Source organism: Cryptomeria japonica, unplaced genomic scaffold (assembly GCF_030272615.1).
Source record: "Cryptomeria japonica unplaced genomic scaffold, Sugi_1.0 HiC_scaffold_51, whole genome shotgun sequence".
Taxonomy (NCBI): Eukaryota; Viridiplantae; Streptophyta; class Pinopsida; order Cupressales; family Cupressaceae; genus Cryptomeria; species Cryptomeria japonica.
Genome location: NW_026728873.1, coordinates 125,001 through 140,000, shown reverse-complemented (window position 1 = coordinate 140,000; position 15,000 = coordinate 125,001). Strand labels below are relative to the sequence as shown.

Sequence of the window (15,000 nt, the reverse complement as noted above, 5' to 3'; positions counted from 1 at the left end):
TGCACTTCGGGACCAACGCATCACCGGAAGACAACCGCCAAACATCGAAAGAGTCGCGATGCTCCGCAACCTACGTGCAAAGCGGTCGCACACCGGGTAAGGGAGTGAGAGCCCCAAACATAGCTGGGCGAGGCGCTCACTCCGCTCTTTAATATCTCGTTAATACCGCCAAGGAAATGGCACAAGCACACACACACAAGCATCCTCGGAAGAGGACAGTTCGAGTGACAGGTCAAATCCAAGAGTTCCGAAGACTACCTCCAGGAACAATCGGGAACAAGACCGATTACAAGTCGTCGAGTCTGTTACTGGGCGAACACGAGATGCGCACAGGAAATCGATCAGCCCTCACAATGGCCCAAGGCCAGAGATCGGACTGCTACGATTTACCCCAACAATCATCGTGCCACTCTTCGCAGAGAGGTGATAGACGCCAACGAGCCCGCGCATAGCAATCGAGGTGTAAAAAGGGCGTTGAAGGCAGGAAGCCTGGACGAAAGAGGCTACGAGGTCACCTCGAAGCGGTCTAAGAATCGGGCGCACTTGGGGCGACTACCAGTGCCAACCCCTTATCCCGCGGTGCGTCCGACACACAGAAATTTCCAAGGCGGCCAAGGAGCCTCCCCGCATAGCAATCGGGGTGTGAGGTTACGGATGCAGCATTGATAGCAATCGAGGTGTGAGGCGAAGGATGCAGAAGTGAGAGCCGAGGGATGTAGCAGAGATAGCAATCGGGGTGTGTGATGCAGAAGAGATAGCAATCGAGGTGTGCGGTGGGAAGGGCCCAGCAGCCAGAATGCATGAAGCGACGGATGAAGCAGTGATGACAACCGGGCTGTGAGGAGAGGAGGGATGCAGCCAAGAAAGCAATCAGGGCTCGAGGCAAGGGATGCATCAAGGATAGCAATCATGTTGTGAGGCGAGATTCCAAAGGCTAAACGTGAGAGGCTGCAGGGTCGACTCAGAGAGGTCTATGCATGTGAGAGGCTGAAAGCAAGGTCGACTCGGAGCGGTCTATGCATCGGGCGCGCTTGGGGCGACTACCAGTGCCAACCCCTTATCCCGCGACGCGTCCGACAAAGAGAACGTTCCAAGGCGGCAGAGGAGGTTACCAGCCGAAGGATGCAGTAGCAATAACAGGTATAGTTCCGCGGCGGCCGAGAAGACTCACCGCATAGGAATCGGGATGCGAGGCGAGGGATGCGGCGGGAAGGCCCCGACGGCTAAACGGAAGAGGCTGCAGGGCCGCCTCGGAATGGTCCAAGCATCGGATGCGATTGGGACGACTACCAGTGCCAACCCCTTATCCCGCGATGCGTCCGATACACAGATAGTTCCAAGGCGGCCGAGGAGCCTCACCGCATATCAATCGGGGTGCGAGGCGAGGGATGGGGCGGGAAGGCCCCAACGGCTAGACGGAAGAGGCTTCAGGGCCACCTCGGAATGGTCCAAGCATCGGACGCGCTTGGGGCGACTGCCAGTGCCAACCCCTTATCCCGCGATGCGTCCGATACACAGATGGTTCCAAGGCGGCCGAGGAGCCTCACCGCATAGCAATCGGGGGTGCGAGGCGAGGGATGGGGCGGGAAGGCCCCAACGGCTAGACGGAAGAGGCTTCAGGGCCGCCTAGGAATGGTCCAAGCATCGGACACGCTTGGGGCGACTACCAGTGACAGCCCCCTATCCCGCGATGCGTCCGATACGAAGATGGTTCCAAGGCGGCCGAGGAGCCTCACCGCATAGCAATCGGGGTGCGAGGTGGGGGATGCGGCGAGATGGCCCCAACGGCTAGACGGAAGAGGCCACAGGGCCGCGTCGGAATAGTCCAAGCATCGGACGCGCTTGGGGCGACTACCAGTGACAACCCCTTATCCCGCGATGCGTCCGATACGAAGATAGTTCCAAGGCGGCCGAGGAGCCTCACCGCCTAGCAATCGGGGTGCGAGGTGGGGGATGCGGCGAGATGGCCCCAACGGCTAGACGGAAGAGGCTGCAGGGCCGCCTCGGAATAGTCCAAGCATCGGACGCGCTTGGGGCCACTACCAGTGACAACCCCTTATCCCGCGATGCGTCCGATACGAAGATAGTTCCAAGGCGGCCGAAGAGCCTCACCGCATAGCAATCGGGGTGCGAGGTGGGGGATGCGGCGAGATGGCCCCAACGGCTAGACGGAAGAGGCCACAGGGCCGCCTCGGAATAGTCCAAGCATCGGACGCGCTTGGGGCGACTACCAGTGACAACCCCTTATCCCGCGATGCGTCCGATACGAAGATAGTTCCCAGGCGGCCGAGGAGCCTCACCGCATAGCAATCGGGGTGCGAGGCGAGGGATGCGGCGAGATGGCCCCAAAGGCTAGACGGAAGAGGCTGCAGGGCTGCCTCGGAATAGTCCAAGCATCGGACGCGATTGGGGCGACTACCACTGCCAACCCCTTATCCCGCGATGCGTCCGATACACAGATAGTTCCGAGGCGGCCGAGGAGGTGGGGGATGCAGCGAGATGGCCCCAACGGCTAGACGGAAGAGGCTGCAGGGCCGCCTCGGAATAGTCCAAGCATCGGACGCGCTTGGGGCGACTACCAGTGACAACCCCTTATCCCGCGATGCGTCCGATACACAGATAGTTCCGAGGCGGCCAAGGAGCCTCACCGCATAGCAATCGTGGTGCGAGGTGGGGGATGCGGCGAGATGGCCCCAACGGCTAGACGGAAGAGGCTGCAGGGCCGCCTCGGAATGGTCCAAGCATCGGATGCGCTTGGGGCGACTACCACTGCCAACCCCTTATCCCGCGATGCGTCCGATACACAGATAGTTCCAAGGCGGCCGAGGAGCCTCACAGCATAGCAATCAGGGTGCGAGGCGAGGGATGCGGCGAGAAAGCCCCAACGGCTAGAGGGAAGAGGCTTCAGGTCCGCCTCGGAATGGTCCAAGCATCGGACGCGCTTGGGGCGACTACCAGTGACAACCCCTTATCCCGCGACGCGTCCGATACACAGATAGTTCCAAGGCGGCCGAGGAGCCTCACCGCATAGCAATCGGGGTGCGAGGCGAGGGATGCGGCGAGAAGGACCCAACGGCTACACGGAAGAGGCTTCGGGGCCGCCTCGGAATGGTCCAAGCATCGGACGCGCTTGGGGCGACTACCAGTGACAACCCCTTATCCCGCGACGCGTCCGATACACAGATAGTTCCAAGGCGGCCGAGGAGCCTCACCGCATAGCAATCGGGGTGCGAGGCGAGGGATGCGGCGAGAAGGACCCAACGGCTACACGGAAGAGGCTTCGGGGCCGCCTCGGAATGGTCCAAGCATCGGACGCGCTTGGGGCGACTACCAGTGACAACCCCTTATCCCGCGACGCGTCCGATACACAGATAGTTCCAAGGCGGCCGAGGAGCCTCACCGCATAGCAATCGGGGTGCGAGGCGAGGGATGCGGCGAGAAGGACCCAACGGCTAGACGGAAGAGGCTTCGGGTCCGCCTCGGAATGGTCCAAGCATCGAACGCGCTTGGGGCGACTACCAGTGACAACCCCTTATCCCGCGACGCGTCCGATACACAGATAGTTCCAAGGCGGCCGAGGAGCCTCACCGCATAGCAATCGGGGTGCGAGGCGAGGGATGCGGCGAGAAGGACCCAACGGCTAGACGGAAGAGGCTTCGGGTCCGCCTCGGAATGGTCCAAGCATCGGACGCGCTTGGGGCGACTACCAGTGACAACCCCTTATCCCGCGACGCGTCCGATACACAGATAGTTCCAAGGCGGCCGAGGAGCCTCACCGCATAGCAATCGGGGTGCGAGGCGAGGGATGCGGCGAGAAGGACCCAACGGCTAGACGGAAGAGGCTTCGGGTCCGCCTCGGAATGGTCCAAGCATCGGACGCGCTTGGGGCGACTACCAGTGACAACCCCTTATCCCGCGACGCGTCCGATACACAGATAGTTCCGAGGCGGCCGAGGAGCCTCACCGCATAGCAATCGGGGTGCGAGGCGAAGGATGCGGCGAGAAGGACCCAACGGCTAGACGGAAGAGGCTTCGGGTCCGCCTCGGAATGGTCCAAGCATCGGACGCGCTTGGGGCGACTACCAGTGACAACCCCTTATCCCGCGACGCGTCCGATACACAGATAGTTCCAAGGCGGCCGAGGAGCCTCACCGCATAGCAATCGGGGTGCGAGGCGAGGGATGCGGCGAGAAGGACCCAACGGCTAGACGGAAGAGGCTTCAGGGCCGCCTCGGAATGGTCCAAGCATCGAACGCGCTTGGGGCGACTACCAGTGACAACCCCTTATCCCGCGACGCGTCCGATACACAGATAGTTCCGAGGCGGCCGAGGAGCCTCACCGCATAGCAATCGGGGTGCGAGGCGAGGGATGCGGCGAGAAGGACCCAACGGCTAGACGGAAGAGGCTTCAGGGCCGCCTCGGAATGGTCCAAGCATCGGACGCGCTTGGGGCGACTACCAGTGACAACCCCTTATCCCGCGACGCGTCCGATACACAGATAGTTCCGAGGCGGCCGAGGAGCCTCACCGCATAGCAATCGGGGTGCGAGGCGAGGGATGCGGCGAGAAGGACCCAACGGCTAGACGGAAGAGGCTTCAGGGCCGCCTCGGAATGGTCCAAGCATCGGACGCGCTTGGGGCGACTACCAATGACAACCCCTTATCCCGCGACGCGTCCGATACACAGATAGTTCCGAGGCGGCCGAGGAGCCTCACCGCATAGCAATCGGGGTGCGAGGCGAGGGATGCGGCGAGAAGGACCCAACGGCTAGACGGAAGAGGCTTCAGGGCCGCCTCGGAATGGTCCAAGCATCGGACGCGCTTGGGGCGACTACCAGTGACAACCCCTTATCCCGCGACGCGTCCGATACACAGATAGTTCCGAGGCGGCCGAGGAGCCTCACCGCATAGCAATCGGGGTGCGAGGCGAGGGATGCGGCGAGAAGGACCCAACGGCTAGACGGAAGAGGCTTCAGGGCCGCCTCGGAATGGTCCAAGCATCGGACGCGCTTGGGGCGACTACCGTTGCCAACCCCTTATCCCGCGATGCGTCTGATACACAGATAGTTCCGAGGCGGCCGAGGAGCCTCACCGCATAGCAATCGGGTTGCGAGGCAGATTATTGGGAAGGGAACCCCCTGGGATGCGGCTCAAGCAGTGCCCAAAGGGACTGGAATGCGGAATCACATCGAGAGACCCAAATGCTATACGAGGGCTCAAATCGAATTATCGATTTGGCCACGACATGGACGCATCGGAACGACTACCTTTGCCGAACCACTCGCAATTGCATCCATACCGAAACCAATAGACATTTCCGTTAGAGCCCTCGCATAGCATTCGGGAATCTCGCATGCCCCTCTAAATCGACCAATGCTGGCGCTCAATGAAAATCCGAGCGCTACCACCGTTCGAGCGCCAGCATTGGTCGAGTTAGAGGGGCACGGGGGAGAATGCTCCAGTCAACACCTCCCCTATATAAGTTATTTGTCCGATTCTCGCACAACCGTAGTCTGCCTCGTCGAATCAAACAACGGTCCCAGATTCCGACTTCCGTTCCGTAGAGACCCAAAAGCTAGATGGAGGCTCGCAAAAAAGAGAGTCGGCGCATAGCAATCGGGTTTCTCGAACGTTTAGGGACCGAGCTCACTTGCGGATAGGGCAAAATCCGCCAAGCAACCCAAAAGCTAGACGGGGGCTCGAATCGAATCGCCTAGGCGGCCACAACAATGACGTGTTGGATCGACTACCAGTGCCAAACCATTCAGCAAGACTAGTCTGTGTCGAGGCCGGATAGAGATTCTCAGAGAGCGCCCGCATAGCATTTAGGAGACCTGCCGCGTCCCTCACACTCGACAAATGGTGGTGCACGTTTATAAATCCGAGCGATCCCAACCCTTTCAAGCACCAACATCGGTCGAGATAGAGGGGCACGGAGGGGGCTGCGTGAGACAACACAGTCCCCTATATAAGTTATTTGTCCGATTCTCACACATCCGAAGAATGGTCATCAAATCGGACAACAGCCCAAACTTCCGACTTCCGTCCCAGAAAGCCCAAGAGCTATCTAAAACGTTCATGGCCGGAACTCGATCGCGGCTATACCAGTCCGCCAAGCAACCCAAAAGCTAGACTGGAGCTCTAGTCGAATCACCTCTGTGGCCATTGCAAGGACGTGTTGGAGCGACTACCATTGCCGAACCATTCCGCAGGTCGAGTCCATACCAAGGCCGCATAGAGATTCACGATGAGCTCCTGCATAGCAATCAGGAGACTTGCCGTGTCCATCACAATCGATAAATCCTGGTGCAAGATTTTTGCATCCGAGCGCTCCAACCAGTCGAGCACCAGCATCAATCGACATAAACGGGCACGGGGGGAGGATGCTCGAGAACACTACCTCCCCTATATAAGTTATTTGTCCGATTCTCAAGCAGCCGAAGTCTGGTCATCGAATCGGGTCAAAGACCACAACTTCCGACTTTACCCACAATGCAAGTCATCGAATCGAACATCGGCCCCCGAGTCGGACTCCATGCGTATGTCAGGTCATCGGACCCAAATTCCGCCTTCCTGCGCATGGCGGGCCATCAATATCAACTCGGTCATCGGACCCAAACTCCGCCTTTTTGCGTATGGCACGCCTTCAAATCGGTCATCGGACCCAAATTCCGCCTTCCTGTGCATGGCGGGCCATCAACATCAACTCGGTCATCGGACCCAAATTCCGCCTTTCTGCGCATGGCACGCCATCAACTCGGTCATCGGACCCAAATTCCGCCTTCCTGCGCATGGCAGGTCATCGGACACAAATTCAGACCTCGCCAATATGCCTACGTATCGAATCGGTCATCGGACCCAACTTCCGACTTCATCCATACTGTAGGGTCTTTGAGGTTGGCGCGGTGCGCTCAACCCAGGGAGTCGACCCATCGAAGCATACACCTCCCCTATATAAGCTATTTGTCCGATTCCCACACCTGTGTAGTTTGCACCTCTGACCAGGACATCGACCCCAACTTCCGAACTCGACTGCAACGACGGCACCAGCGCCTTGGTGCGCACCTTGCGACGCACAGTCCCAACATTCGCCTTCCTGCACATGGCAGGTCATCGGACCCAAATTCCGACCTCGCGAGTATGCCTACATATCGAATCGGTCATCGGACCCAACTTCCGACTTCATCCATACCGTAGGGTCTTTGAGGTTGGCGCGGTGCGCTCAACCCGGGGAGTCGACCCAACGAAGCATACACCTCCCCTATATAAGCTATTTGTCCGATTCCCACACCTGTGTAGTTTGCACCTCCGATCAAGACATCGACCCCAACTTCCGAACTCGCCTCCAACGACCGAACCAGCGCCTTGGTGCGCACCTTGCAACGCACAGTGCCAACATTCGCCTTCCTGCACGTGGCAGGTCATCGGACCCAAATTCCGACCTCGCGAGTATGCCTACATATCGAATCGGTCATCGGACCCAACTTCCGACTTCATCCATACCGTAGGGTCTTTGAGGTTGGCGCGGTGCGCTCAACCCGGGGAGTCGACCCAACGAAGCATACACCTCCCCTATATAAGCTATTTGTCCGATTCCCACACCTGTGTAGCTTGCACCTCCGATCAGGACATCGACCCCAACTTCCGAACTCGACTAAAAAGACCGCACCAGCGCCTTGGTGTGCACCTTGCAACGCACAGTGTCAACATTCGCCTTCCTGCACATGGCAGGTCATCGGACCCAAATTCCGACCTCATGAGCATACCTACTAATCGAATCGGTCATCGGACCCAACTTCCGACTTCATCCATACCGTAGGGTCTTTGAGGTTGGCGCGGTGCGCTCAACCTGGGGAGTCGACCCATCGAAGCATACACCTCCCCTATATAAGCTATTTGTCCGATTCCGACACCTGTGTAGTTTGCACCTCCGCTCAGGACATCGACCCCAACTTCCGAACTCGCCTGCAACGACCGAACCAGCGCCTTGGTGCGCACCAAAAGTGCGCACTTTTGGAGGGCACTTTTGTGCGCTCCAAAGGTGCGCACTTTTGGAGGGCACTTTTCTGCGCTCCAAAGGTGCGCACTTTTGGAGGGCACTTTTTGGAGGGCACTTTTCTGCGCTCCAAAGGTGCGCACTTTTGGAGGGCACTTTTTGGAGGGCACTTTTCTGCGCTCCAAAGGTGCGCACTTTTGGAGGGCACTTTTTGGAGGGCACTTTTCTGCGCTCCAAAGGTGCGCACTTTTGGAGGGCACTTTTTGGAGGGCACTTTTCTGCGCTCCAAAGGTGCGCACTTTTGGAGGGCACTTTTTGGAGGGCACTTTTCTGCGCTCCAAAGGTGCGCACTTTTGGAGGGCACTTTTTGGAGGGCACTTTTCTGCGCTCCAAAGGTGCGCACTTTTGGAGGGCACTTTTTGGAGGGCACTTTTCTGCGCTCCAAAGGTGCGCACTTTTGGAGGGCACTTTTTGGAGGGCACTTTTCTGCGCTCCAAAGGTGCGCACTTTTGGAGGGCACTTTTTGGAGGGCACTTTTCTGCGCTCCAAAGGTGCGCACTTTTGGAGGGCACTTTTTGGAGGGCACTTTTCTGCGCTCCAAAGGTGCGCACTTTTGGAGGGCACTTTTGTGCACTCCAAAGGTGCGCACTTTTGGAGGGCACTTTTCCTGTGCTCCAAAGGTGCACACCTAGGTGAGCACCTTCGACCACACCTTGTAGCACACCAAACTCTGACTTTCGACTTCATCCGCAATGCAGGGTCTTTGAGGTTGGCGCAATGCGCACAACCAGGGGAGTCGACCCATCAAACCCAACACCTCCCCTATATAAGCTATTTGTCTGATTCTCATACATGCGTAGCCTGCAGGAGCAATTAGGACATCGACCCCAACTTTCGGCTTCTAAACGAAAACAAGGTCTTTGAGGTTGGTGTAATGCGAACAACTAGGGGAGTCAACCCATCAAACCCAACACCTCCCCTATATAAGCTATTTGTCTGATTCTCATACATGTGTAGTCTACAGGAGCAATTAGGACATCGACCCCAACTTTTGACTTCTTAACGAAAACAAGGTCTTTGAGGTTGACGTAATGCGCACAACCAGGGGAGTCGACCCATCAAACCCAACACCTCCCCTATATAAGCTATTTGTCCGATTCTCATACATGTGTAGCCTGCAGGAGCCATTAGGACATTGACCCCAACTTTTGACTTCTTAACGAAAACAAGGTCTTTGAGGTTGGCGTAATGCGCACAACCAAGGGAGTTGACCCATCAAACCCAACACCTCCCCTATATAAGCTATTTGTCTGATTCTCATACATGTGTAGCCTGCAACAACGATTAGGACATCCACCCCAACTTCTGAATTCGTCTGCGTTGACCGCACCAAAGGTGCACGCCTTGGTGCTCACCAAAATCCGACTTCCGACTTCTTCTGCTATGCGGGGTCTTTGAGGTTGGCGCAGTGCGCACAACCAGGGGAGTCAACCCACCGAATGCAACACCTCCCCTATATAAGCTATTTGTCTGATTCTCATACATGCGTAGACTGCAGCAATGATTAGGACATCCACCCCAACTTTTGACTTCTTAAACAAGACAGGGTCTTTGAAGTTGGTGCAGTGCACACAACCAGGGGAGTCGACCCATCAAACGCAACACCTCCCCTATATAAAGCTATTTGTCCGATTCTCATACGTGTAGTCTGCAGCAGCGATTAGGACATCGACCCCAACTTCCGAATTCGTTTGCATTGACCGCACCAAAGGTGCACGCCTTGGTGTGCACCCTGGAGTGCACTTTGGTGCTCACCTCGGTGCACACTTTGGTGTGCACCTCGGTGTGCACCAAAGGTGCGCACCTTGGAGCGCACCAAAGGTGTACACTTTGGAGCGCACCACATAGGGTCTTTGAGAGGTTGGCGCAGTGCGCACACCAAGGTGGGTGTTGAGGTGCGTGCCGAGGTGGGTGGGTGCTAGGGTGCGCTCCATGGTGGGTGCCAGGGTGGGTGCGTGCTAGGGTGGATTCCAAAGAGGGTCATAGGGTGGGTGCCAAGGTGGGTTGGTGATATAGTGGGTTCAAAGGTGGGTACTAGGGTGGGTTCCAAGGTGGGTCACAAGTTGGGTGCCAGGATGCGTGGGTGTTAGGTTGGGTGCCAAGGTGGGCTCCTGCGTGGGTGGGTGCTAGGGTGGGTTTCAAGGTGGACGCGAGGGCGGGTGCCAAGGTGGGTAACAAGTTGGGTGTTAGGATGGGTGAGTGCTAGAGTGGGTGCCAAGGTGGGTGGGTGCTAAGGTGGATGCCAAGGTGGTTCACAGGGTGGGTGGGTTCTAGGGTGAGTTCCAAGGTGGGTCACAGGTTCAGTGCTAGGGTGGGTGTCAAGGCGGGTGTCGAGGTGCCTGGGTGCTAGGGTGTGGATGCCAATGTGGGTCATAGGGTGGGTACTAGGGTGGGCTGCAATGTGGGTGCCAAGGTGGGTAACATGCTCGGTGGGTTCTAAATTGGGTGCCAGGGTGGGTGTGCACCCACCTTGCCCGAGGTGGGTGCCAAGGTGCCAGTGTGGGTGGGTGCTAAGGTGGATGCCAAGGTGGGTGAGAAGGTGGGTGATAGGTTGAGTGGTAGGATGGGTGGGTGCCAAGATGGGTCACAGGGTGGGTGCAAGGGTGGGTAGGTGCTAGGGTTGGTGTCAGGGTGGGTGGGTGCTAGGTTGGGTTCCAAGGTGGGTGCGAGGGTGAGTGTCAAGGTGGGTCACAGGTTAGGTGCTAGGATGGGTGAGTGCTAGGGTGCAAAGGTGCCAAGGTGGGTGCTAGGATGGGTCGATGCTAGGGTGAGTGGCAAGGTGGGTCCACAAGTGTCAAGGTGGGTGCCGAGGTGGGTGCCAAGTCGGCGACTGCTATGGTGGATGCCAAGGTGGGTCACGGGGTGGGTGCCAAGTTGCTAGGTTGGGTTCCAAGGTGGGTGCCAACGTGGGTGCTAGGGTGCGTGGGTTAAAGGGTGTGTCACAACGTGGGTGCCAGGATGGGTGCGCACCCACACTGGCCAAGACGGGTGCGGGTGCAAGGTTGGGTTCCAAGCCCGGTCACAGGCTGGGTGCTAGGATGGGTGGGTGCCAAGGTGGGCACCAGGGTGGGTGCACCCACCCTGGCCAAGGTGGGTCACGGGGTGGGTCCTAGGGTGGGTAACGGGGTGGGTACTAAGGTGCGTGCCAAGGTGGGTCATAGGGTGGGTGCCAAGGTGGGCACCAGGGTGGGTGTGCACCAACCCTAGCCAGGGTAGGTCACGGGGTGGTTGTCGGGGTGGGCGTCAAGGAGCCAAGGTGGGTGGCAAGTAGCCAAGTTGCGTGCCAAGGTGGGTGTCGGGGTGGGTGCCAAGGATCCAAGGTGGGTGCCAAGGAACCAAGGTGGGTGTCTGGGTGGGTGCCGAGGTGGGAGCCAGGGTGGGTCCCAAGGTGAGTGCAAAGGTGGGTGCCAGGGTCAAGGTGAGTGCCAATGTGGGTTCCAAGGTGCCAGGGTCAGGGTGAGTGCCAATGTGGGTTCAAAGGTGCTAAGTTGGGTGCGAGGTTGGGTGCGAGGGTGGGTGGGTGCCAAGGTGTGCTAGGTGGAAGCCCGGGTGGGTCGGCATCCCATGGGTGTCGAGTTGGGTGCCTGATGGGTGCTTCTTGTCAAGTTTTAGTCGTCGGGACTCATTTCGAGCCTTAGAGGTCGTTTCTTGTCCGGTTGCCCTGTCTTCGACCTGGGAACCCAATTTTGGTCCTCGGGTCCCATTTTTTTTTGTCTCGCATCCCACTTTTGGCCTGTGGCCTTTTCGGGGTCGATTCTCGTTTTGGGCATCAGAGCATGTTTCTTCTCCTAAAACCCAATATTTGTTTATTAAGTCTCGGAACACATTTTTGTTCTCGTGGACCCATCATGGGTCTTGGAACGCATTTGTGGTCCTTGGGTCCCATTTTGCATCCCGAAACTTGTGTTTTGGTGCTTGATCCCTATTTTGGGTGCCCACCTTGCACCAAGTGCGCACCCGGGGCAAACCGAGCGCCTTGGTGCACCGGGGCAAGATCGAGCGTGCACCCGAGGCGCCCCGAACATGCACCAAGGTGCACTCGGCCCACATGTGAGCGCAGGTCGTTGCGCCCGAGGTGGTGTGTGGGCACCGCGTTGCAGACGGGACACTGCACGCACACGACGCCCCCTCCAGGTGCACGCACGTAGGCCGGGCCGGGTGCACACCCGACGCCCTAGCAAGGTGCGCGCACCCGGGCAGGGCTCACACTTGGCGAACGGGGCGCACTTCGCGAGGGAGGGTGTGCACCTCGACGGGGGTGGGTGGCCGGGGTGGATTCGCACGTGGGTCGCGGTTTGCTAAGTACACACTGCGACAAGCTCATAACGGGTGCGATCATACCAGCGTTAGTGCACCGGATCCCATCAGAACTCCGCAGTTAAGCGCGCTTGGGCCGGAGTAGTACTGGGATGGGTGACCTCCCGGGAAGTCCCGGTGTTGCACCCTTTTTTAGTTTTTCGCCGGGCGTCGCAATGCTATTTGAATAAACCTTTTGCCCGTTTGCGTTCTCGTCGGGGCCGGGCCGGGCCGGGGTGCGCTGCCCGCACTACCGCGCGCGCGGGGGGCGACACCGAGCGCGCACCCGAGGCGCCCCGAGCACACAGGCCACGGTGCAACCCGGGCGTTGTGCGCGCACCCCGGTGCGCCCGAGGTGCTGCGCGCGCACCCAGGTGAAATCGGTGTGCACCTCGGCCAGTGCGCGCTCGGTCGAGTCGCGCACGTTGGCCAAGGTGCACGGTGATGTTTCTTACTCTAAGGTTCCGCACCAGACGCCCGGGACAGGTGAGCGAAGCTGGGCGGGGCCGGGTGCGCGGCCGGGGCAGGTGCACGCAGCTGGAGAGAGCTTTGGAGCACACTTCGGAGCGCACCAATGATGCGCTCCATTCAAAAGTTTCCTGAAAAGGCAAAAAAAGTTGAGATTATAGAATTTCCCACTTGAGAGATTGTAAAAAAAAAAAATTTAAAATGAAGGAAACGCGGGTGCCAAGGTGTGCGCAGCCCAGCCAAGGTGTGCGCACCAAGGCGCCCACCCTGGCGAAGGTGCACGCAAGGTGCGCACCCGAGGCAAACCGGACAATTAACCCAACTTTCGACTTCGCGCGCACCTTGGAGCGCACTTCGGAGCGCTCCTTGGTGCGCACCAATCTTGGGCACCTCGGAGTGCACCATGGCGCCCACCAAGGTGCGCACCCGGGGCAAACCGAGCTCCGACTTCGTGCGCACCTTGGAGCGCACGAAAGGTGCGCACCATGGCGCCCACCAAGGTGCGCAGCCCAGCCAAGGCGTGCGCATCAAGGTGCGCACCCTGGCGAAGGTGCGCACCCGGGGCAAACCGAGCTCCGACTTCGTGCGCACCTTGGAGCGCACAAAAGGTGCGCAACCCAGCCAAGGTGTGCGCACCCCGGTCAAACCGAGCTCCGAATCGTGCGCACCAGAGGTGCACGCCATCGTGCGCACCTTGGAGCACACTTCGGAGCCCTCCTTGGTGCGCGCCGATGTTGCGCACCTCGGAGCGCACCCGGGGAAAACAATGCAATTAACCCGACTTTCGACTTCGTGGGCACCTCGGAGCGCTCTCGGGTTCGCACCTCGGAGCACACCGAGGTGCCCACCCTGGCGAAGGTGCACGCGAGGTGCGCACCCGGGGCAAACCGGGCTCCGACTTCGTGCACGCCGCACCTTGGAGCACACTTCGGAGCGCTCCTTGGTGCGCACCAGGGCGCGCAACCCAGCCGAGGTGCCCACCCCGGCGAAGGTGCACGCGAGGTGCGCACCCGGGGCAAACCGGGCTCCGACTTCGTGCACGCCATGGTGCCCACCGCGGCGAAGGTGCACGCGAGGTGCGCACCCGGGGCAAACCGGGCTCCGACTTCGTGCACGCCGCACCTTGGAGCACACTTCGGAGCGCTCCTTGGTGCGCACCATGGTGCCCACCAGGGCGCGCAACCCCGCCGAAGGTGCACGCGAGGTGCGCACCCGGGGCAAACCGGGCTCCGACTTCGTGCACGCCGCACCTTGGAGCACACTTCGGAGCGCTCCTTGGTGCGCACCATGGTGCCCACCAGGGCGCGCAACCCCGCCGAAGGTGCACGCGAGGTGCGCACCCGGGGCAAACCGGGCTCCGACTTCGTGCACGCCATGGTGCGCACCGCGGCGAAGGTGCGCACCCGGGGCAAACCGGGCTCCGACTTCGTGCACGCCGCACCTTGGAGCACACTTCGGAGCGCTCCTTGGTGCGCACCAGGGCGCGCAACCCAGCCGAGGTGCCCACCCCGGCGAAGGTGCACGCGAGGTGCGTACCCGGGGCAAACCGGGCTCCGACTTCGTGCACGCCGCACCTTGGAGCACACTTCGGAGCGCTCCTTGGTGCGCACCATGGTGCCCACCAGGCCGCGCAACCCAGCCAAGGTGTGCGCACCAAGGTGCACGCGAGGTGCGCACCCGGGGCAAACCGGGGTCCGACTTCGTGCACGCCGCACCTTGGAGCACACATCGGGGCGCTCCCGGGTTCGCACCGGCGTTGCGCACCGTGGTGGGCACCTCGGAGCACACCAAGGTGGGCAGCGAGGTGCGCACCTTTGATGCGATGCCTTCACTAATTTCCATAAAAGGCAAAAAAAAAACGAGATTTTAAAATTTCCGTTTTGAAAGATAGTGAGAAAAAGGGAATGCTGGTGCCATCTTGAGCCCGCCCTGGTGCGCAGCCCAGCCAAGGTGTGCGCACCAAGGTGCCCACCCTGGCGAAGGTGCGCGCCCGGGCAATTAACCCAACTTCCAACTTCGCGCGCGCCAGGGTGGGAGCGCACCCAACAACCGGGCCTGGGAAGAGCCAATGCGAGAAACCCCACCAAACGCTCTGACAAAAAAAGAGGGGGCGCTCCAGTAACCCCGCTTCGGAGCGCACCCTGGGCAAACCCAGCCAAGGTGCCCACCCCGGCCAAGGT

At 59.6% G+C, this 15,000-nt stretch overlaps 1 non-coding gene across 1 annotated transcript; it reads left to right on the top strand.

Moving 5' to 3' along the window:
• The first annotated feature begins 12,383 nt into the window (after positions 1-12,383).
• On the top strand, positions 12,384-12,502 carry LOC131862751 (5S ribosomal RNA). Its single transcript, XR_009361688.1, has one exon. It is a non-coding gene; the product is annotated as a 5S ribosomal RNA (ribosomal RNA).
• Positions 12,503-15,000: the final 2,498 nt, after the last annotated feature.